The 13,831-nt window shown below is 40.5% G+C and overlaps 1 pseudogene; it reads left to right on the top strand.

Annotated features, from left to right (window-relative positions):
- Positions 1 to 7,086: 7,086 nt before the first annotated feature.
- Positions 7,087 to 7,832, top strand: LOC113934766 (annotated as a pseudogene).
- The last annotated feature ends 5,999 nt before the right edge of the window (positions 7,833 to 13,831 follow it).

Raw genomic sequence — 13,831 nt, forward strand, 5'->3', positions numbered from 1 at the left:
TTCACTTAGCATAATATCCTCTAGTTCCAACCATGTCATTGCAAATGGCAAGATTTCATTCTTTTTGATGGCTGAGTAATATTCCTGCGTGTGTGTGTGTGTGTGTGTGTGTGTGTGTGTGTGTGTACACCGTATCTTCTTTATCCATTCATTAGTCAACGGACATTGGGGCTCTTTCCATAATTTGGCTATTATGGACATTGCTGCTATAAACATGGGGCTGCATGTGTCCTTTCGAATCACTATGTTTGTATCCTTTGGATAAATACCCAGTAGTGCAATTGCTGGATCATAGGGTAGTTCTATTTTTTAACTTTTTGGGGAACCTCCATACTATTTTCCAGAGTGGCTGCACCAGTTTGCATTCCCATCAAGAGTGCAAAAGTGTTCCCGTTTCTCCACATCCTCACCAGCATCTGCTGTTTCCTGAGTTGTTCATTTTAGCCATTCTGACTGGTGTGAGGTGGTATCTCATTGTGGTTTTGATTTGTATTTCCCTGATGATGAAGGATGTTAAGCATTTTTTCTTGTATCTATTAGCCATTTGTATGTCTTCCTTGGAGAAATGTCTGTTCATGTCTTCTGCCCATTTCTTTTTTTTTAAAGAATTTATTTATTTATTTGACAGAGAGAGATACAGCGAGAGAGGGAACACAAGCAGGGGGAGTGGGAGAGGGAGAAGCAGGCTCCCCTCAGAGCAGGGAGCTTGATGTGGGACTCGATCCCAGGACCTGGGATCATGACCTGAGCTGAAGGCAGTTGCTTAACTGACTGAGCCACCCAGGCGCCCCTCTTCTGCCCATTCCTTAACTGGATTACTAATTTCTGGAGTGTTGAGTTTGTTAAGTTCTTTATAGATCTTGGATACTAACTCTTTATCTGATAAGACATTTGCAAATATCTTCTCCCATTCTGTAGGTTGCCTTTTAGTTTTGTTGATTGTTTCCTTTGCTGTGCAGATTTTTATCTTGATGAAGTCCCAATAGTTCATTTTTTGGAAGCATCTCATTAGTTTTTATAAGTTCTATTTTATAAATAGTCTGTAATAGTATTTTAATGTTGGGCAGCACGGGAGTCTTTTCTAGTTTCCAATTGGTAGATATTAAAAATCAGGATGGAATGTTAGTGAAACTTGCCAGTAATATTTATATCTGGGATTGCAGAAATGCATAAATCATCCTCATCCAGTCACTCTATACTTCTTGGAGATTCCCACAGAGCTTTACAGAAGAAACATGAATCAAATGGGAATCAAAGCACCATTTTATTAATAGCTGAGCCAGTTCATAATAATGTTCATTGAAAAGCTCTGGAGAAGCTAGAATGGAGGACAGAACTCGGGGTCAAGCCCAACAGAGACCCTGCTCTAAATCCTGGGAGCACATATTCAGGCATCAGCCTGGGAGAGCTGGCTGGGCTCCACGAGGGGCCCTGATGGTGCCCACCTGGGCATCAGTGGTCCTAGCTGTGCAGAATTGGAGACAGGCAAAGGAGTGAGCAGAGCTCAACAGCCACCTGGCTTAGGGGAAGAGTGTGGGGGAGGAAGAGGGTGGACAGAGAAGCATGTGACTTGGGGAGAAGAACTAAAATTTCCCTTCTCCTATAGTTGAGGTTTTATTTTTGTGTTGTAGTTTTGTTATTAATGTCTCCTTACGCTCTGTGGTCAGAGAATATGGTCTGAAAAAGTTCTGTGTTTCAGAACCTGAGATTTTCTTGCTGGGCTGTTTCTCTGTGTGAATTTTTCCCAGACATTTAAAAAGAAACAATTTTATACATATTCAATGTATATCTATGAATTCAAACTTGTATGTATTATTGGACGTTTTTATAAACTTATTTGTTGTCCGTTTGATTGGTGATAGACCAATAAGAACAGTTACAATCGTGTATTTAGAAAATCAGAACATGATAAGCTTTAATATTTCTTCCCTGCATCTTTTACCTTTTATTCATATAAAATGATTCTCTTTGTCTCGTCAAAGGCTTAGCCCTTGAATTCCACTTTTCTGCTGTGAATATTGCCAGGCTTTTATGTGTTTGCTTGATGTATCTTTACCCACATTTTATTTAAACTTTTCTGAGTGTTTTGCATTAACTATGTCTTAATCTGAAACTTTTGTGTTACTTCTGTTACATTGTTTTGTATTTTTTTGTGTTAAAAAATATTTCTTTCTGTTTCAATTCTTTTCTTCTTCTTTCCAGCCTACCCTCCTCTGGCAATCTCCCCCTCCCCCATTTCACTAACTGAAATAGACACTTCAGTAATTGTTTGTAGATTCATAGAGCTGCGCAACCGCTACCACAGTCCAATTTTAGAACTTTCTCATCATTCCCCTTTTCTGTGAAATTCACACAAGTGAAATCATAGAAGATATAGTCTTTTGTCTCTGGCTTTTTTGCACTCAACATCGTGTTTTTGAAGTCTTTTGAGCACATCATTTCATGGAGCATTATTTCGTTCCTGTAATTGCTAAATAGTATTGCCTTATGTGGATACACCACATTTTACTGTTCTACTCACCACTGGGCAGACAGGCTTTTGGCCGTCATGAATAATGTCACCATGACTATTGTACAATCACTTGTGTGACCATATTTTCATTTCCCTTGGGTAGATTCTCAGGAGTGGACTCTGTGGTAAGATTTATGGTAAGAGTCTGCCTGACTTTATTTTTTGCTTATGAAAACACAAGTAGATCAGTAGATCATTTTTATCAGACACAACTGGTCTTCCTATTTCTCTCCATTCCCTTTTTTTCCAAACTGAGAAAGGTATCTTTTATGTAATTGGATATATCCATATAAAGTGGTTGCTTTAATTCAGACCATTTGGGGCCCCAGTGTTTTTAGTTTTAATTTGTTTTACTGAGATGGGGTATATTCACTATGTTGTGCAACCATCACCACTATCTAATTCCAGAATATTTCCATCATCCCAGAAAGAGACCCCATACCTATTAGCAGTCAGTCCCAATTCCTCCCTCCCCCTGTCCCCTGAAAACCACACTAACCTACTTTCTATCTCTATGGATTTGCCTATTCTGGACATTTTATAAATACGGAATCATATAATATGTGGCTTTTGTGTCTGGCTTCTTTCACTTAACAGAGCATGTTGGATGTTTTAAGAAATAGTGTATACCAGTTTACATTCCAGATCAGCAGTATATGAGGGTTCCAGTTCCTTTAGATAGTGCTTTAATGATTGCAACTCTTGTTATTCCTATGAAATCAAAACAGAAGAGATGTGCCTGACTCAGTAGTAAACACTTCCCTCTGTCCTGGGTCAGTATGGCATGGACAAAGAGATGGTAGAAGGAGACTTAGCCTAATCCCATGGTTGGTGACTTTGTTTTGGGCCTTCTCATGAGGTGGGAACACTCTGGTCTCATTTCCTTCCTGTGCTTCCTTGAGCCTTCGGTAAAGTCTTTCTAGCTCTTCCCACATTCCAGGTCTGAATTGAAGTGAGGAGAGAAATTGTACATTGGCTGATTTAGGAAAGATTTAGGAAATGTAAAAAGACAATATGAGATAGCATCACTCTCCAGGATGACTTCCTCTTGCTTTTCTTTTTTTCCTGGAAGGAATGAACGGTGCTTTGCAGCTGAACTTGCAAAAATCCTCTGTGATTTATTTGATAATATGAATTAGTCGGAAGAGAGAACACCTGTAATTCTAATAACCACCGTTCATCCCTGCCCCACGCTGTCCCAGAGCCAGTCCTGTGGCTTACATCTCGGGAAAACTGAGGCAGCACGGTGTTGCAGGAAGAATTCTGAGTTTAGCAGCCAGATTTTGTTTTGGGAGCTAGCTTTGTCAGGCCCCTTGGGGAGATACTTCACTCAATGTCATTGCTACTGAAGTTAGTTATGACAGGTGTTAGAAGAACAAATATAACCCAGCAGAGAGAGGAAGGGTGTTAAAACTGGTTTGCTAAAGAAAACAAATAAACAAAATGAAAGTTATGCCAAAACTTATTTCTTAAGTCTTCTGTTTTGGGCCCTAGAGCAAATAATAAAGACAAGTTGGATGGGTTTCTTCACAAGTTGAAAGACCAAATGTCTCTGATACAAAAATATAGTGACAATATCCTTGAATATACGTCAGTGGATTTTCCAAAAACTCACCCCACTTTTTCAGCTATCAGCTGTTGCCTAGGGCTCTTGGATGTGTCTTCCTAGGGAACAGTCCAGGCCCTATTTAATCATTGTTTCCCTTTCTTACTTATTCTGTAGGTTTGGGTAGAAAGAGCAGTTTGAGAATATGCTCAGGAACCCAGTGCAAATAACAACATATGGCATGAAAAATAATTACATATTCAGAAGACTACTTTCTTTGTGGAAAGCACTGAGTTGGGAAGGAGGGTGGGCCTTCTCTCGTAACTGCAAGTCAATTCAAATCAACTCCCATGTATTTAAATAAATATATAAATGTGTTTTTTTAAAAGATTTATTTATTTATTTGAAAGAGAGAGAATGCGAGAGAAAGAAAGCACATGAGAGGGGGGAGGGTCGGAGGGAGAAGAAGTCTCCCTGCTGAGCAGGGAGCCCGATGCGGGACTCGATCCCGGGACTCCAGGATCATGACCTGAGCTGAAGGCAGTCGCTTAACCAACTGAGCCACCCAGGCACCCTATAAATGTGTTTTTAAGAGTTTGTATCTCTCCAGCAATTTTGTGGGGACTTTCCTCCTAAGGCTGTTATTATACATAATGATTTGCAGAAATATTTATTTATAAGGAAGAAAAGGTCAGTTTTAAAGCTGTAAGTCAGGCAGTTCTAAATTATGTTCTATTGGGTGTCTGGGTGGCTCAGTGGTTAAGGTCTGCCTTCGGCTCAGGTCACGGTCCCCAGGTCCTGGGATCGAGCCCCGCATCGGGCTCCCTGCTCAGCGGGAAACCTGCTTCTCCCTCTCCCACTCACCCTGCTTGTGTTCCCTCTCTTGCTGACTCTTTCTGTCAAATGAATAAATAAAATCTTAAAAAAAAAAACACTTGTGTTCCTGCTTTCGCGATCTCTTGTGTTCCTGCCTTTGCGATCTCTCTCTCTGTCAAATAAATAAAATCTTTTAAAAAATAAAATAAAATAAATTGTGTTCTATTATCTTGAACATCAATCCGTTAGCATTTTTCAAGTGATATTTCTGGGGATTCGTATCATTAAAGGTGGCTAATGGCATCTGGTTCAACATCTCTTTCTTTAAGCAGTGTTCTTCCCTGTGATCTAGAACATTTGAGAGCCTCCAGGAGCATGGCAAGTGAGCATACATAATATTTAATGGGAGTCAGACAAATGTTCTGGTGAAGGAAAATTGTCTAGAGGTTGTATTGCTTGGTTCAACAGCTGTTTTTATTACTTATCATTTATATTATTTGATTCATCCTCACAACTGATTGTGATAAATACCACAAACTCATGAAGGATATGTAGGAATAATTCTGTAAGTTTGCCTCAAACAAATCTTCATTCTATCAAATGTTGCATTCATCCAAATCAGATTCTCATATAGCGTAACAAAGAGTGTCTGATACTTGAAAAATTAATATAAAAAAAGAAACTATGGTGACATGCATTTCCCATTTACCTTTTTTTGCCTATTGGGAATAAAGATTATTTGCAGAGAAGGTCTCCAGTTAGCTGCCTGGAACTTTCTTTCTAATCTTATCAATCAGAAATAAAATGCATAAATTTGGGCGCCTGGGTGGCTCAGTTGGTTAAGCGACTGCCTTCGGCTCAGGTCATGATCCTGGAGTCCCAAGATTGAGTCCCACATCAGGCTCCCTGCTCGGCGGGGAGTCTGCTTCTCCCTCTGACCCTCCCCCCCTCATGTGCTCTCTCTCTTATTCTCTCTCTCAAATAAATAAATAAAATCTTAAAAAAAACAAAAAAATTTAGTTACTAGCCTCGAGCAAAATCATTAAAAAAATAAAATGCAAAAATTAAAACAGTAAATCAATTTATTTTTAATATTCAAAAATTTCAAGGTTATGAACGATGGGTTTTGTCTACTTTTGATGACATAACACACTGGCGATTTCGTTCATTTTAGTATGTGCTTGATCCCCAGCTAAACTCAACATAACATGTTGTTGAAGTTTTTTGTTTAAAATTATGATTTTGCGGGGCTCCCGGGTGGCTCAGTCAGTTGAGCATCTGACTCTTCATTTTGGCTCAGGTCATGATCTCAGGGTCATGGGATTGAACCCCACACATGCTTGGGATTCTCCCTCTCTCTCTCTCCCTCTGCCTTTCCCCCTGCCCCAGCTTGTGCATGCTCTCTCGCTCTCTCTCAAAAAATTATTTTTGTTTTTTTTGAAGATTTTATTTATTTATTTGAGAGAGAGAGAGAGAGAGAAACAGCATGAGAGGGGAGAGGGTCAGAGGGAGAAGCAGGCTCCCTGCTGAGCCGGGAGCCCGATGTGGGACTCAATCCCAGGACTCCGGGATCATGACCTGAGCCGAAGGCAGTCACTTAACCACCTGAGCCACCCAGGCGCCCCAAAAATTATTTTTGTATATAATCAAAGAAATTCAGGGGCACCTGGGTGGCTCAGTCGGTTAAGTGTCTGCCTTCAGCTCGGGTCATGATCCTAGCATCCTGGGATCAAACCTCACATCGGGCTCCCTGCTCAGCAGGGAGCCTGCTTCTCCCTCTCCCTCTGCTTCTCCCCTCTCCCTCTGCTTCTCCCCTCTCCCCTCTGCTTGTGCTCACTCTCACTCTTTCTCTCTCTGTCAAATAAATAAATAAATAAAATCTTTAAAAAAAGAAATTCAGAGTATGTCATTTGTTAAATAAGAGAAAATAGAGTTTTGCCTTTACATATTATGAAAATTATCAGACTGTATTAAAAGGAACTTATACTACACTGATAAGGTATCAATCTAAAATTATTTGAAAGTTAAAATTACTTCTTTATTATATACCATGCAAAAATGATGTTTTTTAATTCCTAAGAAATGGGGAAAATATATAATTAATAGAATGCATTAAATGAAATTTATAACTATATATAAAGAGCTATAAATATATAAAAAACTACATATAGCTCTTTTTCGTGGTGCCTCGGAGGCAGTAGGCTGCTTCAGGATGAAGCTGAATATCTCTTTCCCAGCTACTGGCTGCCAGAAACTCATTGAAGTGGACGATGAACTCAAACCTCATACCTTTTATGAGAAGCGTATGGCCACAGAAGTTGCTGCTGATGCTCTGGGTGAAGAATGGAAGGGTTATGTTGTCCGAATCCGTGGTGGCAATGACAAACAAGGCTTCCCCATGAAGCGGGGTGTCTTGACCCATGGCCGTGTCCTCCTGCTGCTGAGTAAGGGGCATTCCTGCTATAGACCAAGGCGGACTGGAGAGAGAAAGCACGAATCTGTTCGGGGTTGCACTGTGGATGCCAATCTCGGTGTTCTCAACTTGGTCATTGTTAGAAAAGGGGAGAAGGATATTCCTGGACTCGCTGATACTACTGTGCCTCGTCGCCTGGGGCCCAAAAGAGCCAGCAGAACCCGCAAACTTTTCAGTCTCTCTAAAGAAGATCATGTCCACCAGTATGTTGTGAGAAAGCTCCAAAGAAGGTAAGAAACCTAGAACCAAAGCGCCTAAGATTCAGCGTCTTGTCATTCCACATGTCCTCCATCACAAACGTCGGCGTGTTGCTTTGAAGAAGCAGCGCACTCAGAAAAATAAGGAAGAAGCTGCAGAATATGCTAAACTTTTGGCCAAGAGAATGAAGGAGGCCAAAGAAAAACGCCAGGAACAGATTTGCCAAGAGACCGAGGCTGTTCCCTCTGGGAGCTTCCACCTCTAAGTCTGAGTCCAGTCACAAATGAGATTTTCTAAGAGGGACAAGTAAATAAGATCAGACATAAAAAAAAAAAAAACCCTACATATATATGTATACAAATAGATGATGATAGATACGTAGGTAGATAGATAGATAGATGATAGATATAGATCTAAAAGAAATACCTTTTACTGAAAATCACTTGTGAATACATATCTATGTTTGATGAGGAGAAATGGAAGAGAGGAGAGGAGTGAAGTAATGGTGGAAACAAATCCTTATTTTATATTACTAAACCATTGTCCTACACATCTCCTTTAGTAAATCCTTGTGGTCCCACATAGAAAATTTATTTCTTCTCCAGGTTTCTCTACCACCTTCCCCAAGAGTATGGGATATGAGGCTCTGCCCCAAATACCCCACCCTTTTTGTCTAGGACTAACTCCTACTTGAGAAGTTAAGGGTTTGGTGGCGGTGATAACTCCTCTAGACCTTTCAAGGGTCAAGAGAGTAGGCCTGAATATTGGGTGGCTCATCCTCTTTCTCACATTAGCTTCTTTTCTCTTCTACCACCTTCAGGAAGCTGACTCACATGGGCAAGCAGGCAGAATGTTCCCAGAGTCAGACAGACCGCTAATGTGCATTGTATTGGGCACCTGCGTGGCTCAGTTGGTTAAGCGACTGCCTTCGGCTCAGGTCATGATCCTGGAGTCCCGGGATCGAGTCCCACATCGGGCTCCCTGCTTGGCAGGGAGTCTGTTCCGTCCTCTGACCCTCCCCCCTCTCATGTGCTCTCTCTCTCTCATTCTCTGTCTCTCAAATAAATAAATAAATAAAATCTTTAAAAAATATATGCATTGTATCACCAAAGAGTAAACAGCTGTCTTTGACATACGGGCAGGGGTGTACCATGTTGGCATGGAACTTGGGCTGGTTTCCTGACATGAATCTCTTGACATGCTCTCTTGACTCTCAGACTAATTTTATTTCCCCAGTCTCTGGGTTCTGCAGTTTCAGAGTTGGCCTCCTGCTTTTATTTGTCTAGATTAAGTATCTGTTCATGAAAGCAGTCATTATGCAAGTGGCTAGTCCTTCCCCTTACCCACTATCCTGTGTCAGGCCCCAGATGTCTGGTATGAGAGAGGAAACGGGTGCCATCTCAATCTAGACTCTGTGGGAGCAGAGTCCAACATTTCAGTTCCTTTCTGGTTTCCTGAGACAGCCTTGCCCCTGCTACGACTACCAGGCATGCCTCAACTCTGGCACGGCCAGCTATGAGATCTCAGTATGGGTGCAGTGAACCTTGAAATGGTCATTGTTCTTATACTCAATGCATAAAGGTTACTCCAGTTTCTAAAGTCTTAGAAAAATGTCTCTTTCAAAACCAAGCAGTGGGGATGCCTGGGTGGCTCAGGCGGTTAAGCGTCTGCCTTCGGCTCATGTCATGATCTCAGGGTCCTGGGATCGAGCTCCACATCGGGCTCCCTGCTTGACGGGGAGCCTGCTTCTCCCTCTCCCCCCAGCTCATGCTCTCTCTCTTACTATCTCTCTCTCTCTCTCAAATAAATAAATAAAATCTTAAAAAAACAAAACAACCAAGCAGTGGTCCCTATAACCTTGCTAGGAAGTTTTGTTTTTTCTAATCCACAGGCTTGCTGCATGTTTCATGGTCCCCTGATGGTGAAAAATCATGAATGTGTCAATTTTTCATGGTATTGAGTTCCCTTTGCCTTGAGGGCTGGCTCTTGGAGGGCCCATAAAAGAATCCCTTTACCCGGCTACTTGAATGACATGTTATAGCCTAGGGGAGCTAAATAAAGGACCCAATAATGGGAACAGCATGGCAGCCTGAAAAAATCACTTACTATCTATAATAAAGGTAAAGTCAGTTCCAAATGGACCACAAAAGCCAAAGATTATTCTTGCAATTGATTGTATAGTTAAACATGTATGACATGTATAACTGACTATAAAACCTGTATCTGGCCTTATTTTACTTTTTTATGTGTTATGGTCAGTCTTTTTTGCTAAAGTATAGGCTCTGTGAGGGAAGAGATTGTTTCTTTTCTTTACAATTTTGTCATCTCTGCCTCCTGCATACTAGGTGGTCAGTAACCAATATTGAACAGTAGGAAAAAAAAGTGGTCTAGTCAAAATTTTACTTTTCTTCCATTTTTTAAAATTTAAATTCAATTAATTAACCTATAATGTATTACTAGTTTCAGAGGTAGAGGTCAGTGATTCATCAGTCTTACACAATACACAGTGCTCATTATATCACATGCCTTCCTTAATGTCCATCACCCAGTCACCCCATTCCCTTACCCCCTCCCCTCCAGCAACCCTCAGTTTGTTTCCTATGATTAAGAGTCTCTTACTGTTTGTCTCCCTCTCTGGTTTTGTCTGGTTTCATTTTTTCCTCTCTTCCCCTATGATCCTCTGTTTTGTTTCTTAAATTCCACATATCAGTGAGATCATATGATAATTGTCTTTCTCTGGTTGACTTATTTTGCTTAGCATACTACCCTCTAGTTCCATCCATGTCATTGCAAATGGCAAGATTTCATTTTTTTGATGGCTGACTAGTATTCCATTGTGTATATATATATATATATATATATATATATATATATATATACACACACACACACACATCCTCATTATCCATTCATCTGTCGATGGACATCTGGGCTCTTTCCACAGTTTGGCTATTGTGGACATTCTTGCTATAAACATTGGGGTGCAGGTTCCCCCTTGGATCACTACATTTGTATCTTTGGGGTAAATCACCAGTAGTGCAATTGCTGGATCATACGGTAGCTCTATTTTCAACTGTTTGAGGAACCTCCATACTGTTTTCCAGAGTGGTTGCACCAGCTTGCATTCCCACCAACAGTGTAGGAGGGTTCCCCTTTCTCCACATCCCCGCCAACATCTGTCGTTTCCTGACTTGTTAATTTTAGCCATTCTGACGGGTGTGAGGTGGTATCTTATTGTGGTTTTGATTTGTATTTCCCTGATGCTGAGTGATGTTGAGCATTTTTTCATGTGTCTATTGGCCATTTGTATGTCTTCTTTGGAGAAATATCTGTTCATGTCTTCTGCCCATTTCTTGATTGGATTATGTGTTCTTTGGGTGTCAAGTTTGGTAAGTTCTTTATAGATTTTGGATACTATAGTCAAAGTTCTAAAAAATTTTTCATCATGCAAAGATATCAAGATAAGTACAAATAGAATTAGAAACATTGATTTATTTTCCAAAACACTATCAAAGGTCTGTAAGCTTCTTTCTGTAAGACAGAAAACAAAGGGGGAAAAAGGAAGCATAAGAAAAAATGCAAAACATAAAACTCAAGATGAGGCCAAATTTATCAGTAATGACAAGAAATGTAAATGGCTAAAATTTTCCTATCAAAAGATAACATTTGTACTAATTTTTTAAAGTTCTACTATTTATTTATACTTGACATCACATAAATACATTTTATTTGTGTAAAACAGGCCATTCGAAAAGAGCTACTGTTGTATAATCAGAAGCCATGAACACAGTGAAAGAATGCAGGAGGTATAGAAGTTTTAGTCTTTGGGAATAACCAATCATCTAAATTGCATCCAAAAAGAACAGGGGAGACAAGATTGAAAGTAGGAAGATACAAAGGTGTCATAGCGATTCAGTTTTGGAAACAGTACCAGTACCTTCACCTCTAAGCACCTTTCAGGTGATAGCTATTTTATAGGCACCAGAAATTCATAATCAAAATTAAATTACCCAAAAGGTGTAGATGAAACATTCACACAAACACAAAAACAACTTTGTGTAAAGTTAAAAACTTCTTTTAAAATGCTTCTAAATATATAGAACTATACATTAACCCATCATATTGTCTGGGTTGAGGCTAGAAATATAAGCAGAGGTAGGTCCTGAATGGACTTGTAAACTATGTTAGATTTTTCCTTTTAAAGGCAATGGGAGCTCACATCTGGCTCCTTGCTCAGCGGGGAGCCTGCTTCTCCCTCTCCCTCTGCCTGTAACTCCCCCTGCTTGTGCTCTCTCTCTCTCTCTCTCTCAAATAAATAAATAAATAAAATCTTAAAAAAAAATAAAGGCAATGGGAGCTATGTAAAAGTTTTAAGTATAGGAAGAAACATAATCAAATTTGCCTTTTAAAAGGATCATGCTATCAGTTATACAGAGAATAAAGAAGATCTAGACGTACCATGGAAGCCAGTTAGGAAGCTAAGGCAAGAGTCCAGGAGGGAGAAAATGGTGACCTACATAAGGTGGTGATAGAGGAAAAGGAGAGAAGTAAATGCATTTGAGAGGCAGTTAGAAAGTAGAAGAGATAAGATCCGATGATTGGTTGTGTGGGTAAACATGGTAGATTTTATTTCCAAAGACAGTCGCAACAGTATTTCCTATCCATATCAAGAAATGGAGCCTTTCTTCACCCTCTTAACTCTGGGTGCGCCCTGAGACTACTCTGACAGCTAGAACATAGAAGTAACACTGTGTTAGTTCCAAGTTAGTACCCAACTAGCCTGGCCACTTCCTGTCTCTTAGAACCTCTGGGTAGGAAATATGACTACGCAAAAAACAAGCTGTGAAATGCCCAAGGCATTGGAGAGACTTTGGAAATGAGATGCCCTGTGAAGAGAAAGAGATCGAGGAGTACTGAGGTGTCACACAATGTGAGTGAAGAAGACATCTTGAAAGTAGATCCTCCACCCCGGGATGTCCCAGCTGATACCACACAGAGCGGAGATGAACTGCCGAGCCAAGCCCTTCATGAATTCTGACCCCCAAAATCATGAGTAAAATACCTGTTTTTAACCACCATGCTTTAGGAGAAATTTTTATGCAGCAATGGATAACAAGAACAGGGAGGGAGAGGGGAAAATATAATAGGAATGCCGGGTTTATGGTGGTGCCTTTTTCTGAACTAGAAGATGGTTGGGAAGATGATAAATTCATTTGAGTGTCATTCATCAACAAGAAACCCTTGTGGAGTTTTTCCAGTAGGTATAGAAGGAGTTGGTACAGTGGCTAGAGTGAAACAAGAAAATGCAGAATCCTCAGGAAACCAACCTAAGGGAGAGGCAAAGGAAGAGCTTGTTAAGAAGGTCATGAAGGAGAGGCCAGACCTCAGAAGAGTGTGGAGATTCAGAAACCAAGGGCAGAAAAGAGTCTTAAGAAAGAGAGAAAGATGAACAATGTCACCTTAAGACGGAAGGGATCTCAAATCTTATATAGATGCCAAAGTGCCCAGAGGATTAGTGACTGCAGGACGAGTTTTAGGCAAAGTGATGGGAGAGAAAAGCAGACTGAAGTTCATTGAGGAATTGGGGGGGAGGTGAGGACATGACAATATTTAACATCAGTTTGACTATAAAAGAGAAGGAAAAGAGGGATGTATCTTGATGAGGACAGGGGTTGGTTGAATGATGCTTTTTTTTCCCCTTAAGATGAGGAAACTTAATTTTTCCTTTTTCTTTTTAAAAAAACGATATTTGTAGCAGTTAGGGCTGCTATTGTTCCATTGTCTTCTGGCTTCTTATGTTGCTGTGAGAGGTACGAGTGTCTCCAAGCCCTAAGCCTTTCCTGGGTGGGGATCATCTTGCTTCTTCTTGGCTTCCCCAACAGGCTCCCCGCTTTCTTCCCATCTTCTGTCTCTTCTATCGGCTTTCCAGCTTAAAAAATAGTTCTGACAATTGAGTCTACTATTATTTCCTCCACAATTCTCTTTGTTGGTTTATGGCTTTTGAAAAACATTTCTTTTTCTGTCATTTGAGTGGGTTTTTAATGTGCCCCATTTGCCTTGTTTAATTGGAATCCCTTGCTCATGGAGTACTAACAACACCACCTATTTGGCCAGACAGGCAACGATCATACATTCCCCAAAGCAAAAATCTTATAGGTCCTATTGTCTCATGGCAATGAAAAAGGAAAGGTAAAAGTAGGGGTAACAGGACTTAGCTGGGACCTGGAAATGAGGCACAGCCGGTTTGGTGTGAACCCGGGGCTTCTTTTCCTCATGGACATTTGGT

The sequence above is a fragment of the Zalophus californianus genome, chromosome 13, assembly GCF_009762305.2.
Source record: "Zalophus californianus isolate mZalCal1 chromosome 13, mZalCal1.pri.v2, whole genome shotgun sequence".
NCBI lineage: Eukaryota > Metazoa > Chordata > Mammalia > Carnivora > Otariidae > Zalophus > Zalophus californianus.